Source organism: Neodiprion pinetum, chromosome 5, assembly GCF_021155775.2.
Source record: "Neodiprion pinetum isolate iyNeoPine1 chromosome 5, iyNeoPine1.2, whole genome shotgun sequence".
Taxonomy (NCBI): Eukaryota; Metazoa; Arthropoda; class Insecta; order Hymenoptera; family Diprionidae; genus Neodiprion; species Neodiprion pinetum.
In genome coordinates, this window is record NC_060236.1 from 19,037,879 (window position 1) to 19,060,905 (window position 23,027).

The 23,027-nt window shown below is 36.5% G+C and overlaps 1 long non-coding RNA gene across 1 annotated transcript; it reads right to left on the reverse strand.

Annotated features, from left to right (window-relative positions):
• Positions 1-2,759: 2,759 nt before the first annotated feature.
• On the reverse strand, positions 2,760-22,464 carry LOC124220629 (uncharacterized). Its single transcript, XR_006883635.1, has 6 exons — positions 21,700-22,464; positions 21,288-21,582; positions 17,206-17,274; positions 16,931-17,108; positions 12,976-13,163; positions 2,760-3,126 (listed from the first exon to the last, which is right to left on the reverse strand). It is a non-coding gene; the product is annotated as an uncharacterized lncRNA (long non-coding RNA).
• Positions 22,465-23,027: the final 563 nt, after the last annotated feature.

Genomic DNA, 23,027 nt, shown 5'->3' on the forward strand with positions numbered 1-23,027 from the left:
GCGAATCTAATGCCTTTTTGTATAGTTGATCCGTGTATGTGGAGGTTTTTATCATGGATGGTGAACGGATAGTTAAGTTAACTATACCAGTATGGTCGTTATTTATGGTGTTTACGTGCCGAAAGCACTACTATAAACGACGACTTCGATGACGACACGATTTCAAGTTACCAATAGTTAATGTAATTCCGTTGCGGTGGTGAAATGAACGGGAAAAGGTAGAGGGAAATGAGTACGCAACAAAATCCAGAGTGGAAATAGTTGTTGAGGAATTCAACGATCGTTATTTTAATTTTCAATTCGTTCTGGTTGTAACTGTATTAAAAAGAGTATTCAATATATTCTAGAATAATAATATTTAATCTATAGTTAACGGTTTTCCTGGAACTGTTTTTTTTTTTTAATTCTACAATTATTTGTGTGGTTGCAACTATTTCCACTTTTTTTCAAAGAGAAATTTGCAAGTTGGAGATCAAATTTGGTTTTTCTGCGAGAGTGCACAATCATTGTGCAACTATTTTCTAAAATTCCTGCGAAGTTTCTGTAAATTTAAATGTATTTTATACTGTAATAGAAAGCTGAGGGTGATATTCTTAAATCAATAAATTTGTACGTGCGAATGTATATTTATTTTCCTGAACACACTGTCAAATAATTTCGAATATTTGTGGTAATGTCCAATTAGTGTTCTATTATTATATCTGGTAATTATGGTAGAAAATTATACGGAGTAGGCTCTATAAGAATAACCGCACGAGTAGATAAATCTTCCATTTAGCTGTCGAAATATAGTTGCAACTATTTTCGCTGTAACGGAAAAGCACTCTAATACTAGTGTATTTAATACGGTGAATGGGAATTAATTACCAGAAGTTTTTCTCAAGAATAACTAAATTCTGAACCTTCTGCCTCGGAATAGTTGAAATTATACAAATAACTCAACAATTCAGTGTACAACGTTCAGAATGATTGTGAATTTACAACACATTTAGGGTACAAAAGAGTGGTCAATTTACGAAATCAGGGTGCAAATTTACAAATTCGGTGCAGCGACGTAAATTACTACGTGTTGGTCTTAAATTTAAAATGAAAATTTTTGATTCTACTAAAATTTATAGGAAAAACACAGAAAAATCATTTGAATATAATAAATTCTGTGGTAAATTTATTGCATTTGTAAATTGAATAAGTAGAAAATATATATAGTGAATTTACTGTATCCGAATAAAACTTCCAATACAATGTAGGAAGTTCTATAGAGAAATTTTTAACAGTGTACTGCACGTCATGCTACAGCATATCACAAAAAAAATATTGAAGATGAAGTTTGTCGAAATTCCGGTCAGGAAGAAGAAAGTTTAATACTTTGAAAGACGTGAGAATAAAAATCGACGTTTCGGCCGGGCCCTGCCGACCATCCTCAGGAATAATTTAAAAAATGACGACCAGTACATGCTTGGGTGTTGTTAGTAGTACAGCATTTCGGATGGAAGTGAACTTCCATCACTTCCACTCTTGGTCACGAACTTCTTTCCTAAAAAAAAAAAAAAAAAAAAAAAAAAAAAAAAAAAAAAAATTGGCAAGATTCGACGTTTTTTTCTCATTGAGAAATAGTTGTCCAATAGTACCAGGATTGTTCCGAATGCGAGCACCTAGAAAATTGATTCTAGCTAACTGTAAAGAAGAATTTTTTCCAAATTAAAGAAATCAACCTCCGGAAGATAATGAAACAGTAATTCAGATCGTTCTGAGTCAATTTTATACTAATGTGATTCTGAAAATATTTTTGTGGAAAAAAAATAAAAAAATCATTCCGTATCTTGACTTTCATATGTGATTTACAAAATTAGTATGTTAGAATCGGTGCTCCAATTTACGAATCATCCACCTGTTCCAAACTATAACGGTTTCATACATTTGTTTTGTATTATAAATACCGTATAGATCGGCATCTGTACGTACAATACGAGTATGTCTTGAGCGGGTTTTTAAACGTATATATATGTAATATACGATTTAAAAATATGTACAGATTACGGACTGCGCGTTATATGTCCGATCTACGTGACTCACTGTATAATTAATCGTCGGAGTCTGCACTGTGTGTAGTGACTCATAATTAATACATGCGATACGGCACGTGAAAGCCTCGATCGACCGATAATTGTTATCGTCCATAACTATAAAATCGGCAAGATACGAGGCTGCGATGGAAAGATAAGTTAAGAAATATCCGATTATATCGGCTAAAAGTTCTTATTTATATGCACATATGGAACGACTAGCGATATAGAGAGTGAAAATAAGAAAAAAAATATTCTGGTATATCGAAAAAGTAAGTGGAATGCGTCAGTCGAATCACCGATGTATAAAAATAATTAAATTACTGAATAAGTTTCTATTAAATAAGAACATTCTTCATTTACACAACTGTTTTCGAATCGGAGAATTTTTTATAAAACCATTTGTTTTCATTACCAGCACAAAAAATGATACAAAATTCAGAAGACTAAAGAAACAGCAGAGAAAAAACACCCATCAAATTCTGACCAACGCAACTAGAATCTCAGACTATTTTATTATTGATTCAAGTTGGTCGAGGGCAAAATTGTTCAGAAATTATAACTGCCAAGAGTTTCGTTTTCTAACACTTAGGACACCTAGACAATAAAAGATGAATGCAAGTGTACAGCAATGTTTATTAAACATATTTTCTACTAAATATTTTTAGTTAAAGTAAATGCTCATATGTTTCTCACTCTAGCTATTGCTTTCGGTTGCCAGTTACCGATTATTTACTTAATTTTATCAAGCACGATATTGAAATCGCAATAGTAAATTCGTAGAATTCATGGCATTACTTTATTTCTCCATCGAATAAAAATACATTGGAGTATTTTTGTACAAAATTGTATATAGAATGGGACCGTTATGCCCGTTTTCGCGTTTGAGTTACAGGGACCTTGGGCAGCCCCCTTAAATCCTGCATCGAGAAGGTTCGTCTCACCTCCCAAAATCATTTTGCTCTTTCTAAACGACATTGTCAGGCATGTATAAGATATTTCGTAACTGGAGTCCCCTTCCGAGAACCAAGGATCGAGTGTCCCTTGTTCCGCGTAGACTCACCTGAAACACGAAAGAATTATTCATATTGCAGGTCCTTCGACCCTCGAGGTCCTCGAGGTGGTTTTAAATCATAAAACAACAAACGAACCCCGGGAACTCAATCGACTGTCTGGTCCAGTCTCGAGGATACCTTAAACTATTGCCGACCATACCTGCTGGTCAATTCAAACCGAGATAATCTGACCCAACTTAAATCGAAAGGTGCTTTCCTTTCAGGGTGCAAAAATCTATTGCTCGAATTTTAAATACCCCGCCTTCTCATGTAAATTGAAATCGCTTCTACTACAAAAAACTATTTCCCATAGCCGACAGAAATTAATTTATAGTATTTTTGTGATCTTCAAACAGCCACGTATATGATCAATGTGAAGTGACGTTTAAGAAATTAATTTTCTAACATAGTTGCAATTTGGCGTTGGTGGTTTCAACTAATGGTATTGGTCATTCTGTCTAATGTGTAGGTTTCTGCAATTATCCAACTAATCCTTGTGAAATAGTAAAATGCCGAACAGGCAATAACCCGTCATTAAAAAACTCAGTAACGACAAAAGAAATCAATTAGTAAGCTCATTTATTAAAATTTGTTAGTATTCCTCCGGAATAATCGATCATTCGTCTATACTAAAAGTCCTGAATTGCGAACTAGACCTAAAAGTCACTGTGATTCCAATCACGCTTCAGTGTCTTGGACTATATTCTTCGTCGTGAAATGAACAGTTAAATAATTATTAACTGTTAACTAAATACATCAGTAAAACCAATGGAAATGAGTGAACATTTTTTTCTTTATGTTAAAAATTTGTTTCATAGTTATTTTTATTCATTATAATTATCTTGGCTGATTATCGTCTTGCTTGAAAGTGCTTCAGCTAGTTGCATCGACCGAAAACTTCGTCCACTTTATTTATAATCTCTTCCCTAAGAGGCTAATTCATTCATCAATACGTCCATTAATTGATTTCTTTTCTCTTGTATTTTCTAGTTCTTTTCTGTGCCTGTTTTCCTCTCTTACTATTCGGCTCCCTATTTTTTCGTATCATAGACATGTGATATGTGGACGTGTGTTAGAGGTGTTTTTGGTATGCTGTAGTTGACACGACTTATTACTTCACGTGTACAGCTGCTTAAAGCGTAATCGATGGCTGTCTATAATATCTTATATACGTACAAATATGTACCAGGCGCAAATACCTCTCGCCGATCAAAGATACTTGTACATTTCGTGAAATTTCACACGCATGTATTATACCTATAATTTCGCATGCAAGCTGAGGTACGCGTGTTCAAGTTGACCTTCCGTATTTCAGAGCGACTGCAGGTATTCCGAAAAACCGTTTCACTGTTCCCGAAAATTGGGGATTCCTACGGGCGACATAAATATATAAGGCAACCAGACTTATGCACCCTGGAGCGCAAAAAATTTCGGTTGCCCAAACTCGAGGCTGTGATATACCTGAAACGAAAAGGCAATTTTACCTGCGGGCGACGAACGAAGAGACGTCCTTGGGCGCTAAATTACCCCGGACATCCCCGTAGGATTTTACTAAGCTCGCTTAATCGTCTGGTAAATAATGTACAATATTATACAAGATGATTCAAGCGTGGTGGAATTATTCCGGAGGGACACATTTTCCCGTGAAATAGCCAAGAACGAGATATTGTTACAAAAAACTGAATTTTCGGGTTCAAGAATTTTAGAACTTGACAAATGGTAACGATTACATTTATGAAAGAAGTAGTAAATAGATTGGAAAAATGAACTTCGTTGGTGTATTTCGAAATGCTGATGGACACATCGACGGTCATTTTCTTTACAAAACGTGAATTATACAATATAGATTTGACAACTTTTTCCGGAACATTTAGAGTATAAGATAACTGGCTCGTATCTGATTAGTAATGTGGATTATTGTCACGCATTTCAACCTAAACCGAGTTGATGTCACAAAACGAAAGTTCGACAGCCTGCACCACGTTTTCTATGTGTTTATAATTGTTAAATTTTCCCAAAATGATCAGATGATTACCCCTTTCAACGTCATATTGCCTCAATCACGTCCTTATCAAGAATCCCAATTGTTCGAAAAGTAATGAATTCTCTTGGTACTTGTAATAACGAATAATACGTTTTTACTGTAATAACAAATTAGCTCGACGTAACCTCTAACATTCTTCAACTTGTCTGAATCACCCTGTATATTCATATACAGGTGCAACGTATAAGCGCAGTGGTTTTCCGGGTCTTTGGTTTAGGGGCTGCCTCGGTCATCACGGTGACTGGTGATCACCAAACCAGACGCGCCGTGTTTACGAACTGTTCTAGGAAGGTTAGGGACTCCAGGGTGTATGTATAATGTTAGCGTCCGCTACGATCCCTCAGGCTCATGGGGTGCGTCCACTTAAGTTGAAGGTGCAGGTGTCTCTAAGTGTGCAGTTAATAGACCAGTGATTCTTCTAAAATCGGTCGATATTTTCCTGGACTCCTCACTGTCGATGAATTTTTTTTTTTTTTTTTCAGTTAGTATAATTTCTATCACGTGATGGATATTTTTAAATTCGTAAGTAATTTTAATACAGTCTAATATGACACACTCAGGTCATTCAAAAAATATGTCTCCACGACTTATTCATTTACATTCAGGAAAGTGTAACAAAACCGTCAACATTCCTTAAAAAAACTGTCTTTTAAGTCGATTTTGAAGTAGACATTTCTATGATCGTGTTCGTTGAGGTTTTTTTCCGTCAAGTGCAATACCATTAAACCGATGCGATCGGTAGGAGTACAGAAAACGAGAAATGGAACTGAGAATACTAACATGTATTAAGATAAATAATAGCATCCACTATTAGCGGTAGTGAAGTGGATAAGGAATAATATGGATGGTAATGAATACGCTGAAGCGATAGTAACGCTCCACTTTTACTGGATCTGCGTTCCCATGAGTTTGACTCTGTCTGATACAGGTAGACATGGTCCTGGGAATAATGAGTCGAGAATCCCAATCCCTGAGGACCGGCTATTTAAACTGCCCACGAATGGGATGGTCACTATTCTTCGGTAGCCACTCCTCTGCTCCTTTGCCAGCCCCGTACGCATTGATTAAAAAAGAATAAGGCGATGCTGAAGAAGAAGAAGAAGAAGAAGAACAAGAAGAAGCGTGCAATAAGAAAAATTAATAACAAAATCCTACCACTGAATACTTCATTTCAGTATCTGAAACTATTTATATTTGAATCAACTTCCAATATTTGCCAATGTCATTTTGGCATAATTGATAATATCTCCAGTTAAGAAGAAAGAGAAAACTGAGATAAAAATAGAGGGAAAATGGATGAAAAGTAGAAACCGTATATACTATAATATCCACTACACAAAACAATTGCTTTATATGTTGAGATGTTATTTTATATGTATAGATACATTATACGTGTGAACAGGTGATGAAAAATTTGCGCAGGTCTCGCATACATAACAATCTCGACGCGTTATCGAAATTTGCGAGGTCGAGGTAGTATTAATAATTACAATGATTTGTCGAAAATCAACTACTTATCGCTGACGAAGGTCGGGAAACATTACAAAAGTATCATTGCTTATCAAAAGTAAAATATGCAAACAAGTGTTTGGCACAATATGAAGAGCTTAACATCAAAATAAACGATCAGTTAACTGTTTGATGGACGATTTTGAGATGCAGCGTAGATACGTGGCTAAATCAACATGGCGTCGTAACTCGATTAACAGCTGATCGTTTTAGCTAAATTGCAAAAACTCAAAGAGACAGAAAACTTCGTGCAAGTGATTCGACTGTAGTGTAGTTACGCTGAGTTAATACCGAATGAAATGTACGTTGAAAAACAACTGTAATAATCAGATGTGACCAGATAAGCGTACTGTATTATCATATACGTGTATATTTTCTACCACCATATGGCGTCCTTCGATATTCTGGATCAGAATGAGCAGCCCACAAATCATATTCGAGGAAAAAAAAGAATAAATCATACGTCTGTCCCATTTCTTGATATTTTTGCAGAGCATTTTTGTTAGAGTGTCGCGAGCTTTTCCTAAACTGCAAACTGTAAGGCTAGGTATGTACAAGGGAACAAGTCGAGGCATAAAACAGTGTTATGAGAATGCCGAGCGGTGGCTGCGCAGGGTGTTTGTGCCGCAGGCGTAAGCTGAGGCGTGGGGGAGGCCGGCCGTGAGGTTATCGTTATTTTACTGCATATTGAGGCTGTAACTCGCGTTACGATGCCCTTTTAGTGTGTATACAGAATATACGCACAGAGTTCGCGAGCTCAACGCGCGATAGCTGCGAAGGGAGCCGTAACGAGCCGAAGCGCCATAGAAAAAGAGAGAAGTAAGAAGGGGGATCAGGAAGAAGAAGAAGAGGAGCCGCGCCGCGCGCCCCTCGCGGCCCCTTCGCGAACTAGACACCGGAGATATTTTAACCCGGGAACTGCCGAGCGTCCACAACCGTGCAGTTTAATTACCCACCGGTAATACCGGTAATACTCAACTTTAGCCGTAGCATCTCCCGCCCGAAAGGAGCTACCTGCCTTGCTGATTTTCAACCTTCTCAGTTATATGACCTACAAAGATATTACCGTGTACCTCCGCGTATCGTACTTATGTGCGGAAGAGTTAAATACTCGGAAGCAGCGAGAATGTTTAGACATTAGTTTGCGTGGCACGTACTGCATTCTTACTGTCTTATCATTATTTTTGTGGAAAAGATTGTCTAGAGGTAGGAAAATTTACTCCCGCTTCGATATTGTTATTTATATATTCACACAAACTCAGGTACTTCCATGATTTATTTATTTTACGATCATGCGGTGATAAAATTTTTGAAAATTAGTTTTCCAATTTTGGTGAATCGGAAACAATACGGACGTGTCGGTGAATTGCACGAAGTATTTCTTTTCTACCTTTTCTTCGCAACCTTTATACCCAATGAATAAGTATCACTTATTTCATTTATTCAATTATCGGCAATTATTAATAAATATGTGAATATTGAAAAGTTACTAGTTTTTCAGAAAAATTATTCAAAGCGACTATATACTATCGGCTGTGAAATATCACACACGACGAGTCTTTATAGCGTAAAAATGGCGAGTATTGGTGAAAAACCTATAACGTTTACGATTTTTTTAAATTCAAAATTACAAGCCTTTATCGTAAAATATATTTCAGAATCTAATTTTAAGTAATACTAAAGCCGTTACAGTTTCTATAGGAAACCTCTCAGTGTACTTGGTTATGATAAAAGTTTGCAGCCAAAATACACTTAACAGTAATCACTTTGACAAAATACTTGTTTAGTTGTTCGTAATTGTGTATTCCTTGATTTTTGACATTTCTTTAAATTCCGATCAAAGAATTATCAAGGTCACACGGTCTAAGAACATGGAAGGAAATATGATTCGTGCAAGTGAATTCCAGAAAAAATGTTATCCGTTTCCTAATGCTCTTTACGTGCGCTCACTCATACCCATTATATAAATTGCGCACGAGTAGTCAGTTATTTCATTTCACGTATGACGCATTATACATTTTGCTACGATGCACTTACTACGTGCAAGTAGAAGAATATCTCAATATCTACATTTTTTCAACTACACGAAAGGAGCAAATTTGTTCCGACTATCAACTATATGAAAAAAATCTACTTATTTCAAAACGCAGACTGAAATCGACGGATTAAAATCCAAAATTCGGAGCAAAGTTTTGATATTTGCAATTCGCGAGAGCCAAGTTATTTTTTCGAATTTTGATCATTTAGTTCTCGTTAGAAAAAAATAAAATAAATATGGTTGTTACTTTGAGGTGAGGCATGAAAATGTTTCATCAAAGCAAAATTCTTTTTTAAAGAAAATGAAAAAAATTCCGCACAACGTAGCATATTATTTTCACATTTTCTTGAGGTACGGATAGACAAAAGTTTGAAGTCATTTTAAGGTTATCGTTAGTTTTCTAGTTTAGTCTGGTAGAGTTTTTCCGATTTGAATTGCGAGATCTATCGATACAAACAACATTGAAAGGCGAAGCCATAGAGTGAGAATTCATTCACTGTCGGTTTCACCGGTTGTTTGAAATACTGGCGTTTTCATCGTTTATGCATTAGTAGAATTCCATCGGCCGTGCGATTATCGTCGCGGCATATTCTGCGGTCCAATAAGAGAGCCGAGAGCCAAGGAACTTCACGCAGTTTTTCTTAATACGTACATGCATACAACTCGCCGTGAGAGGAAATAAATCGATGAATAAGAGTTTGAATGAATGAATAAATAAATGACTGGAATGGGAACGAACTCGTGAACTGGCGAGCATTAGCTGTACGCTTCCGTCTTGAAATGGTCGAGGTTGTGCAGCAGTAAACGTTCTCCGCTTTCATTCATCCGGAACCCCCTCGTTTATTTCTCTTATTTCATAAGCGACCGCTAAACTGAGGGTAAAAGAACCCCAGAAGTACCGGAAGTTGCGTAAAATTATATTCGCACGCAATTTCATAGATCGGAAAACAAAAGAAAAATTTGCGGTAGCGAATCGGATTTAAAATGAAACGTTCGAAAGCATCAGATATTGCAAACATACATGTTCTAGCCAACGTGAAAACAGATCACTTTTAAGTGTATCGAACTTTAGTCTCTTACTCATGGTAGTTCATCGATCATTACGTGGAAATGAAAAAAATTATATTAATTTTTAAAGGATTAAGATAACCTTGAACGTCCGCAAAAAATATTGCACATCTTTTTTTCTGTTATTTTCCTTGATAAATCAGTTGCCCGCACGCATGTAGCAAATAAGAGAAAGAAAGAGGAAGAAAGAGATGGACAGAGGGCGTAATGAAATCGATTCTATATATTAAGTACCACATATCAAATTTCAGGATTTAACATCGTTGAATTTTCAGTATCGATAAAACGTTAAGCAAAAACAGTTTTTAACAACATATATATATTTTTTCATTCTAGGGATACTGAAATTCTTCGGGTCGGGTCGGGTCGGGTAAAATGGATTACTTTCGGGTCGGGTATACGAAAATTTCGGATTATCCAAAACTTTCGAGTTCCTCGAAAATCTCGGGTTCGCCAAAAATTGCAGAGTTTTTGAAATTTTGGTCACGGCTGTCTTCGCTTCTCCAAAAATACCGGGATTTCTGAAGAGGACAGAGATTTTCGAAAATTTCCGGACCTACGTTATTTCCGAAATCTCGAACCATCTGAAGGACAACCTTCCTAATCTTCTAGAATTATGAGTTGTGGAGATTCTATTCTCAATAAAATAAAATCAGACTAGAGGCTGACCGAAAAATATACTGTCGAATTCTTTTGCATCTGCTTCATTAGCACATCATCGTGAAATAATTTTATTATTGACAAGTAGGGGTCCGCGGGTACTGAAATTCTCTGGATCGGATCGGGTGAAATGGATTACTTGCGGGTCAGGAACCCGAAAATTTCGGGTAAGTACTCGAAAATTTCGGGATTGCCAAAAACCCAACCCTAATATTTTCAATTGCCGTTATTACTTCCTCGAAATTTATATGATTCACTCGCATTACGACGCAATTGCTACGTTATAGTCAACTACTTATTTCGTTTGTTCATCGTCTGTTTGAATCAATTGAGAAATTTCTTTTTTCAATTATAGTGGAAAATCGATTCATTCTTCAGGTTCATCGGTGAAATTGAATACGTTAACTATTACTGCGGTGCAGATCTGGCCGGGGACCAGAACAAGGGCAAACGGAGGAATTTCCGGTAGTAGCTTATAGGTATAGGTAGAAGCTCCGGATTTACATTCGCACACGTATAAGAATACGTTAGGCATGAAATAGCCGTAGCGAATGTCAGAGGACGGTGGTTTACTTTGGAGTCTTGCCAAATTTCATGTCGAAATACACTTATTTCACGGTAAGAATCGACCGCGTTCCATTCCGTTGTCGCATTTCCGAATTTTTTTTTTTTCTCTTCGTGTAATTAAATTCGATTGTAAATTCGGAGTGACTAAATAAGAATGATAATTATAGTTCGCATCGTCTATAAAATAACCGAATGAGGATGGTCAGAATGATTTTCACTATCTTTTCTTCATTGTTCAGAGATTAGTTACAGCTGCAGATTATTTTCCATATCTTATCTAATTGAGAATTATTTTCATACCCTGAATATCTTTGATATTTTTGATAATACTGCTCAAGTTGTTGAAAGTTTCAAATATTGCCCCGACAGAAATGTGGAATAGTTGGTTTTACTATGAGTATCAACTATTTTTGCATCACTGCTGCTGGCGAACAACTAATTTCTGTTCCTATAACAGACTAAATAAAACATTGATTTCGCATGGTTCATCCAAGTGTAATGATCAACCATATAAAAAAAAATGATCATCGTCATATTTATCGAATAAATGCCATATTTCGTATGCGGTTGCGTATAAGGAGATAAAGAAATGAAAAATGAACAAATATTTATCCCATGCATCATCACTCCGAATTTTTTCCTTTACCCCTGTAAAAAAATTTGCTATGCGAATATTCCTGGGATTCATTACTAAAATATTAATGCTGAGTCATAGTCTCATGAATATAATTTGTTACCGGAATACCAGTACGAGTAAATTATTGTTTGGTGAGTAGTTGATGACCATCGGGATGCAAATAGTAAAGTATTACGTCGTCGCCTATATGAACTCATCATCGGCAGAAAACCAATGCAAAACATTTTTATTGCTTAGTTTTATTGACATTTCCTTCTTCGAATTAATTAAAATTTATACTACTGTGTCTATATGCTCAACGGAAGCAGCCACTCTAAATCCGTCTGACCCAAAGCAAATACCCCACGACTGGGTCTTGGCTTGTTCTGAAAGGGTGCTGGAATTGTCTTGCCAGATAAAGTCGCAGGAAGATTGTAGCTATATTATTACATGTAGAATTCAATAGTGACTTTCCACGTGCAGTAATTAAGTTGATAATACCTCTTCTAGGATTGATTGTAATAATGATAAAATTTACTGGTGCTCCGATAGTGCGAATGAATAGAGCTTAGTCTTACTATCGTAGCCCAATATTTGGGTCTTGCGCTGTTCTAATATAATAGAAATGTGAACTAGCAAGGCATAGCTCATATGACTATTCATATAAATTAGTCTGACTATTCGTGTAGTTGATTTTACAATTTTTACGCATGGGGAGATTGACTATTTGCTATGGTAAATATTGCGTATTCTGCATATAAGCAGTGGAAATTACTATAACATAGTTGATTCAACAACGTTGAATAGTTGTCACCAAATCGCACTGAAATCTTTAGTTAAAATACAAGTATTGCGCGATAGATATTTCTCTCAACGTATAATTACAGTGCATGTCAATAGTGTTCTTTACAACTATCAAAGTCACTACAATTGCCTGTTGTAATGTAAGCACTACTATTGAAGTTTAATAATGAATTCGTTGTTTTTTGCATGAACTTCTCATTTCACCGATTCTTCAACAAGTTCGGTAAGGTTAGTCTAGATTCCGATAGTTTACTATTAGTTCTCATAGAATACTACCGAATTCTGTTAAGGCAAATCCTTACTATCTTTTGGTGGATTATTTTAAGCTGATAGGTTGTACCACTGCAAAAAAAAAAAAACTGAAGACAGGATAAAGTGACATTTGGGAACAATTGGAAAGTATTGTAAAACTAATCAAACTTCTATCGTTCCAATGAGTTCCAAATACAATGTTTCCGTGTTTTAATTACTCTTTTTCTGCAAGGGTCGTACAAGCATTTTGGGACCTGGCTATGATTTACGTACAAATACCAATCCGTTATCATACATACGTCGTATAATATCCATACATGCATGCATATAATGCGTATAACACATGGCAGGTATGTCGCCCTCACCGCTGTCCGACATCCCTGCAGGCTTTCATCTGCTCACTTGTACAAGTCCCAGGCAGTAACAATCTTTCACCATCATGCATCCACCTCCGTTCAATTCTGCGTATAACCAACGTAAATGTTTCCTGGAAAAGTGATATATACATATATATATATATATATATATATATATATATATATATATATATATATATATATATATATATATATTTCAATATGTATATATATATATTGGAACATAGACGTGACCTGTTACACGGATGAATACGCATACATGAGCAGGATCTATAGATACACACTGATACAAACGGTGGATCGGAGACAGAGAAGCTTATATATACGTCATGTACGTCCTGCGCAGAGATACCAGGAACCCTGAGGCTGCCTGGAAGCTAAACTTTACCTCTGAATACCCTTTTCCTCCCTGCTCATCTCCCCGCGTCCTTTATCCCTCTGTGCACCGCTCTTTGCCAACTCTTCCCTTCCCTCCGGTAAACCTCCCCCCCCCCCCCCCTCCCTCCAGGCACCCCGCGCGTTTCTCTCATCTAATTGCGAGAGGCTGGCTATGTTATGTGTGCAGGAGTGGAGTGGAGTCAGAGGAGTGATCAATACGGAACCCCCTTCTTCCTTTCCCCCTCCCTTCCTCTCACAACATTTCCCCTCGAGAAATGAATGTATATATGTGGTCACATATAGTAGTTATGTTACGTACATCTGTAGATTCTGAAGCTTAAGGTGTAACTAATTCGTTTATCCATTCTTTTTATGTATATCGCGAATGACGTTGGGTTTATTCGATTAGGCATCAACCGTATTGAGATGGTGAATATTTTCTTATACTTATTCATTGATCACTCATCGTTTTCAGTAGCTTGCCAATTGATGTTTATTGACGGTTACGATCACTGTGATTCACGTTTAACGTTTAACTGTAGGTATGATGAGAAGATATTTAATTAGTGGAAGAAATTTTTCTATCACTAGTCGGTAATTGTTCTGTTCCTGACTCATAACAGTGGATAGGCGAATCTAGTTACACCGGATGTATTTTTCATGGTGATCGGTGATGAATTTAAGCTTTGAGATTTCAATTGACATCACTGTACGTTTATTAACTATGCGTAATTAGTAAGGTAGAATCGACAAGTTTCAACTAAATAAGATTTATCGAAGAATAGGACTAGAAAATTCATATTTGAGGGTATTATTTACCTTGCGGATTTGTAATCATTCAATACTGCGCTCTTAGTAATTATCAACTATACAAAAAAAAAAAAATAGGGTTGAAGGGAGAAAACGATTTTAAAATCATTTCAGCATCGTTTTTGCCGATTTAATCGTATTTCTGTCAACTAAACATTATACAATCTTGGAAAATGATGCACAAATATTGATCGCACTCAGTTAATACTCACTTTATGTGTAATCCGTAACTATAGTAATTAATATGTGCATATTAGTAGCTATTTATATAGCAAATAGTATTGTTGCCTCTAAATTACAGTTAATTAGTATCAGTATATAGATTTTTCTTACTATGGTTGATTTCGATTATTATTTTAGAAAAATCCCCACAGGTGAAACTTTTTGTTCGGGGATTACTTACGTATTTTTACGTATTCATTATAATTGCTAGAAAAAAATTCATAATTCAATAATGTTTATCAATATGATCTTGAAGTTAATACTCCGTGACGATATGACAGATTTGTGTAAGATGTCTGTTTAATTTATTCGTTTATTAGTATTTTGGAGACGAAAAAAATTTTAAATCTTGAATTGACGCATGCAAAAAAAAATTCTACCAAATAACCAAGCCTGCTGAAAAAATCAAAATTATTTTTTGAAAAATTAACATCGAAGATACGACATCTCTCGTGTTTCTCAAAACTTACACGTAATTACGCTGGACAGTTTTGTGTTTATTATTTCCTTAGGAACTCTGTAATACATTTCTGACTAATTCCTAGTTTCGTTAGCAGTCGTTAAGCGTCGTATTCTTCTCGGAAATGAAAATACGTCGTTCTGGGATATGGGTCGAGTCAGACAACTAGCCGTCAGTGATTCTGAGCTCTCTAGGCTGATAATGAGATCAGCTTTATACCTGGTTCTATATTCATCGAAGATTGTTCATAATACATCGAAACGATTTCAAGCAATGGACAAAAGTCGTATTCACGAACGCAAACTTTCACCGTATTGTAAAGAGGCCTCCAAGAAGTCAACTAGAAATTTATCGACCCGAAATCAATTCCTAGAAATTCCAGCGGTATTTTCTCTGAAGAGATATCGGTGCAATTATCAGAAAACAATAAAACCACCATAAGTACGCACTTGAGAATCTACCATTTCTTGTTAAAAATCCACTTTCCTAAACTTACTAACTAACTAATTTATCGGCAAGTCAATTAAATACACTGGAGACAATTTCGTTATATTTGTCTCAAATTCGTATGTTACTTTGGAAATCTGTATTTCCAATAATAAAATTAAAAGATTTTGAGAAACAATATTTTTGAAGAAAAACGTTTTTTTGAAATATTAACTACCAAATAAAGACGACATCTCCAGACGAAATAAAGAAAAGTTCTGAACCTTTGTAGTGACATTATAGAAATGAATTGATTGAATAACACCGTTCCAATTTACTACTTATTATTCGTCGCGAAAATTTTCTTCATTGTTTTCAAATTTAATTTCCCAAACATACTATTTGTCAGTATTCTGCGAACTGGATAGCTAAATCTTTACTCGCGGGAAAAAATATTTCAATCTGCATCACGGACAGAGCATAAAATCATGACTGACAATGAGAAAAGAAATCACTTTTTGCAGCATGGGAATTAATTCACGTCGTGAAAAGTATAATATAAATATATTTATGCGTCTATTGACAGGCCCGATATTATTCTTAGACGTCTATTCCACCGTGCAACAAAATTGTATGTGAGTGAGTGCGTGTATGATATACGCGTACAAACCTAACGGAACAGAACAGGTTTTGTGGAACATTCATAGGCATGCGTTAATCTAATGGGCAACAATTGAACGACAGTAAGTAGGTAGGTGTATGCTTATGGGGATGAGAGGATATAAATCAATCACAATATTTCGACTTGTCCAATCAATTCATCTATACCTACCTGCGGCATACCCTACGTATATATGTATATTATACATGTATAAATTTCAATCCGTCTACAGGGTGTCTCGTTTTAAACAAGCTGGTAAAATATATCGAAAACTGTAAAAAACGTGGAGAACGAAGAAATGATTTTTCCTACATGTTAAATGGTTTTAATACCAGGAAAATATAACGCTTTTGATTTTACCGTTTGTAGTGCTATTTTTGGGGTATTCAAAATGTCGGTATTGTTTAATAGGTTCACCAATTTTTCAATTTCCACAGTGTATAAGTAACGTCAAGAGGAATCGAACGATTCCAAGTTTGCCGATTTCGGACAAACGATTCACGAGATATTTCACTCTGAAGTTCGGGATTAGCGCTAGGCTCGCTTCGCTTGCTCAAGTAGCGCGGTTAATCGCGCACGAAGCGTGCTTTCAAATCGAATATCCTCCGAACGGACGGACCAAAATCGACGATCTTGGTGTCGTTGAATTCGTCTCGAGGCTGGCTACAAGAAGAATATAGAGATTTAAAATTTCCGCTATTGTAACTTGTAAAAAAAAAAAAAATATCGAAATCAAACAAGGACATTTCTCCCCTTCCATAACCATAAAATTTATCCTACAAATCTCTTCGCCGCCGGAATATTCCGGTATGACTTTTCAAAGGTTGTCCATTTTGTACCGAACCTCTGCGCAGACTCGCGCCATGACACATACCGAATATTATACGTGCGTATAAACATCTGTAGGGTAATACGCATACCTGTATATATGGCGACATTCCTAGCCGTCATATGTCACTGATGAAGCCTGCGAGTCCGCATACATAATGTATTGCCTGTTCAAAGTTCTCTGTCAACGCACGTTGCACGTGGCATCCGGATACTTGCTGCTAATGCCAGGCACCTTAGTCTCGTCGGACGTTGATCGCCGCTTTTGCACTACATAGCAACAAATCATAATCGATATTTATAGTTCGATCGGTGACCCGCGATATTATTTGAATGCGATTCTTGCTCGACAGGCTTTTTCGCTCACTACTTTGTTCCGGTGTCCCAAAATTTTCGCTCTGCATCCACCTCGAAACATGTTCCATAAGCATGGTATCTTGAAAAAAAAACAAATTGAGATGACAAACCAAAGTGAATAGAATCAAAAATAAGTCTCCATGATGTTGAGTCAATATTAATTACAGGTATACACTCCGTTGTTGCAGGTTATGTTAAGAATGTACATATGATGTGTATAAATGACTCCTCAGTGTCTACCTTGTGACTACTACACGATGAATGTGTAGTTAATATTCTGAAACGGTGATTGCATAATTGAGGGAAATTAAATTGTCGTCAGTGAAATACTTGGAAATAATTTACGTAACGGTCGTAGGTAAGGATATTTTTCTTTAACATAATTATAGTATAATAATTAGTATAATAATTATTGACCACAGGGTTGCAACGGATATACGGTGTACGGTAATCCTCGTTTCTCGACGCGTTAAAAGTGCATTTTCTAATCCTAGAACGGCACAATCTCGCTTTCAGTATTTGCTTTTCAACTTCTCCGTGGATGTATTGTACACGTGTTTGCGTCCAGGCTTTGACAACATATTACGAAACCAATTCAATCCACCTGACTTAGTCCTTGGCTCTTCCTATTTACATTATGTATGCACGTATGTATGTGTATATACAGTAGAATATTACTCACGATTCAGAAAAACACCGAGTGCTATGCATACCTAACTATAGTCTACACATACATATATGTAGATTCTCTTTCGTGGAACAACGTTCCACTATACGCTTATCAGAACTCGAGAACAACAAACACGAAGGAAAATAATCACAGTGACGTCGAGTGGAAAAATCACATACGTCTCAAATTCTTAATTATTTATTTGAAAACATTTGAGAGGGAAAAAATTTGCGACAAAAGTGTAGAACTGCGAAAAAAAATGAATAATTTTGCAAATTCTTAGAGTTCTTTGCCACAAATTTCTTTGCTTTTATAAGGTATTTTAAATCATTTCAACACTTCCGCAATACGGACGTGGCGAAGCAAAATGGCGTCGAACAAAGAAATCAGCTGATCTCTTTACGTAAGTTACACAAATATCAAAGCGCATGTAACCCTTCTAGCTTGTTATGCTTTCATTTTATAGCACAAAGTTCATCTTAAGTGAGAAGTGGTTGAAAAAAATTACTCTTGACACAAAGAATATCTAGTTATGAATAATTTTTTATAGAAATAGTTATTAAGAAAAAATCACTCAACGGTACCAGAAATCAACTGAACTCTGACTTACTTTAATCACACAAATAATTTAATCATTTTTCTAGTTTCGCATCATCAGATTTGTTCAGAAATCGAATAAATAAAGAAACGTAAGAATAGAACATCGGGGCAACAGGAATATGGAAAATTGAGAAACTGGGTGCTTAAAGTAAACCGGACGAGCCGAGGAGGCAAAAAATGTTGGTATTTCGAACAGGCCAATTTAATCAACCGTGCTAATTTTGTTTCGGCATGGTCGTGTGTGTATATCTCTATTTGTATGGGTCATTTAGTTTAGTTCAGTCTGCCAGTGATCCTCATGCTCTTCGACTTTGTTGAAGCTTTTTTTTTTTATTTGACCTTACTATCAAATTTTGATTTTAAAGAATTTTGTCAGATCTTCGTTACGAAGATCTCGTAATATAAATTGTGGTTTTTCCGAAAGTAGTGAGTGGAAATTGTACAATGTATTCCGTTTCCCAAAAATTCAACTTTTTATTCTTAAATAAAAATTATTTGAAATTCAATTCAAACAAAAGCACTATTTAAAAAAAAAAAATTTCTCCGAGGTTCTCTAATAAGGATTAAAAGTGGATAAGGATTTTCTTCTATCGGCATTGAAGTATAAGAGTTTATTTAAAAAATGGGAGGACGTAAGGATCAGGATGTGGCTGTAAAACGAACTCAGTACCGCAAACTCAATTGAACAGCTACATGAATTCTCGCTAAAGTAATGTACACCATATTTGCACGTCTAGCCGCGAATTATTTTTAATTCCATAGTTCCGGGTATACCGCGTGATCATTCGCTGCAGTCACCCGTTCTTTACTACTGACGGAAATCGCGATGATGAAGTCATTTGTGACATCAGTCACTTGAGTCATTCTGGGTTCCCTGGTTCCAGGTTAAGTCTTTTACTCCTCGTAATTCGTTCATTCACTCATTCCTTCGGTCAATCAGCCAGTCACATAATCACTATTTTCAACTTCGTTATCGCCATTATTCGGTTTCACCCTCGTTTCTTGCTTTTTCAGGACAAGAGAAGCGATGCAATTCGAATCTATGAGACCTAGAATTTGTAGTTATCAAGTTAAGACGCAATCCTAGGCTGTAAATTCTTTCCGAAATCAGGAAACTGTCTCCCGAATATTTTTCCTTTCATTCAACTGTTTCACGTTCTTTAAATAGCCAGGTGCTCATAATTGGTATCACACCTAATGATTATTTCCACGTTTCATATAATGCATCAATTTGACGTTCGGTATAGTTTCGATTTTCTGTAGGAGCTCGAAATTCCTCTGACAATTTGGAAAGAGTTTACAAGAAATCCAAATTTCTGAATCTACTAATAACATTCGATGTTACACGTGTGTTTTTTTTGCATTCGCTCAGTGAAATTCTGTTCCGCGTATTTCTATATTGAGATTAGTAACACCAATCTTAATGCTCAGCGATCGGATATCTGTCAGTTAATTAAACAAATCTAGGTTGCCAGATTCGTGTATATTTATAGCAATATGCCAATACTTCGTGCTGTCTATAAAATAGAAGTGACTGCGATTTCAAGTATCTATGAATAAGCTATCGTGGTTTGGAATCATCAATACAATCTCTATATCCTTGAAAGTGAATCTGAACCGTTGAAAATTCACTCGAAAACAAAGGGAAAGAGAGTACAAAACGTTTGCTGGTATAGATTCGTTTTCATCTCGCGGTTGCGAAACACGGTTGCAAATTCATGGGACCATTCCGAAAAAGGGTGAACCCAATTTTTTGCGCTTTTTTCTATCTTCACAAACCGTCTGGAAACTCATTTGACTAACTTTTCGCTATCATCGCTTAATACCGCGATGTAGTTCATCAAAATCATTTGATGATGCTAAAAACCCGTGATTGTTCGCAAGGATCGAAAGGAAAGAGGCTGCAGTACAAATCTTTGTCCGTGGTCATGTGAAGCATTACAGCAGGTTCCTTCAGAGTCAGGCCTTTTAAGTCCTGGAACACAAAACGGCGAAACGGCATGTCGCCATGCGTGCAGGCATACACACGGTGTCTTTTTCCAACTCCATTTTTTAACAAACGAAAGAAATATTCCGCAAGCTAAGACAGTTGGAAAGGCATCTAGATGGTCTTCGAAAAGAACGAAACGCGAGGGCCAGGTGTATTTAATCATAAATAACGTCACTTTTGGTTAATTGAATTCATGAGGATAGTTTTGAAACAGATTTCCCCCACTTTCGTGGGTTTTAAAAAATCGTAATTGGTAGAGCAAATCTAACTGAACATTTTGTAACCATCATCTACAATGGTAGCGAAGCTTATTGAGATCATCACTGTATCGTTTGAAAAATATACATGGTGTTTTAATTACTAACAATACCCAGAACCATCTCGAAAACGAAGTATTCTAAAATTATAGAACGCTCTCTACATGAAAAATGTGGTGGTCCTACATTCAAATGCAGCATCATCACAGAATAATTCAGCCGGTGTTTTTCACAACTTAAACCTTAGTTTGTAAATATGATGAAGCAGGAACTATGGAAACATAATTTGAACATTGACAACAATCATACTTTTATGGGCAGGATTGAAGAGCTCGTTGATTGTTTGCTGCGGGGTCAAATTAACATTTGGATATATGTTCACCGGGTTTCAGATGTGAAATATGGGATTTGAATCAATTCTTTCACTCATTTAAAAAGCTACTTCATTTTACTCACGAGAATCTTAACTTATAGATTTTATGCACCTGAAAGAATTTCATTCGCAAGCTAGGTTAAGTTGCGGGAAAGTCAGAGTGGTTTTACTGAAACGGAACACCCTGTAAGCAGAAACACACCCACACAGGAATGAAACGGGAATGGCGGACTGGAAGTGGACATCGCGTCGCATCCTCGGTCGACAGGTTACACGGCGTTGGAATATCAATCAATCTGCCATCAATCCAGCGATCCAGTGTCGCCCGGCGTATAAACGGCGTTGCAGCTCAATGCTCGTCTCGTCGTCCGTTCTGAGGATCGAAACTATAACGAGCCGATCTTGAATGGAAGCTAAAGTCCAACGTATTTCACGTTTTGCTCGTGCGTTTTGTTTTAACTTTTTTTCATCCATCATCTGCCGAGTAGTCGGGTATCCTACAAAATACCGGGAATCAAAAGAACGAAACAAATTTTTTACCACAGGTAAATTACATCCAGATAGAGAGCTTCTTGGATCTTTAGGGACTTGTGCTTTTACAACATATTACTCACGGCATCATCTCATCGTTTCTCATCAGAAACTTTCAGAAGCGAATTTCGTTGTTATGTAATATTGAATATTCAAAAATGAGAATGTGTTTACTACAGATGAAAATATTTGGCGTGAAATAAGGTGCGACGATGTTACAGCCTTTGGTATATAAATTGATAAAAAAGATCGTTGCCGCGAATTTCGAGAGGCGCACTTAACCTTCAGCGCAAAATAAACATGGTGACCGTTCACGCACGCTTGGATTATAATTTTGGCTCTAGAATCGTTACCGTCTCTCGTTAGCGAAGAAGTGTCATTTCGGGCGAATCTGTATAGCAACAAAAACAACTGAAGTATGATTTCACCTTCGGAGTCCTAAAGACTGAGAATTCCGTCCGTCAAATGCACCCGTTGCAAATAGCTAGGTGTTTACAACATATGGGTGGTAAAAAACATCGAATCGCCTGAGGCACGCTTTTGAAGGAATATTAAATCGTCCGAAGAGACGTTAAATCATTCATCCCCCCTTTGAGGACAAACCGGCACGAACGTTTAAATCAAGAGTTAGGAAAATAGAAGAAAACCAGGCAAGAAATATCAAACAGTGTTGTTTGTGCCAATGACGGTGACCACGAATGAAACGGCATGCCCACTATCGAACGGAAATAATTATGAGCCATTTCAAACATAATCAATCTTTTCTGACCAAGTGAAATGTCTGATATTTTGGCTATAAGTAAAGCCTGCATCGTTGACCTGAAGAAGTTGCGGATAAAGCAATTCTGCATGCAATCGTGGAACACAAATATCCAAAAAATGTATTCTCGTTACCGGATTACCACTTGTAGGAATATACCATACTTTATGACTTTATTCTCCCATAGCAAAAACAAAACTTTTGGGCATCCCTTTTTCATTTGCACCATCCGCAACATTTTAACGTCAGCGATGCGAGAGCGCTAACAATAGTTAAAATAAGGGTTTTACTTTCCCTCAAAAATTGGAATCAATATCGAATTTTTTATAAAATGATCGTGCTGTTGCCAGAAGATACACTCCACTCAACTAGGGTTGAAGAAATATCGTACAGATTTTCAATCTATTTATATATTCGCGAGACGGGTGTTAAGGTTATGTTTTCCAAACTACTCGATTGTGAACTCATGTGACAATTTATCGATCTTAGCTGACCAACGTATACTTCCTAACATCTGAGCGATCATATCACCAAAGCATTCCAACGGAACCGACATCTTACGAAAAAACGGGCTCGAATCTCGTGGAAACTTTTAAATCGTCCACGTGACTCCGCACTCAAAACACCTTAGTCACTCCCAACATAACCTAT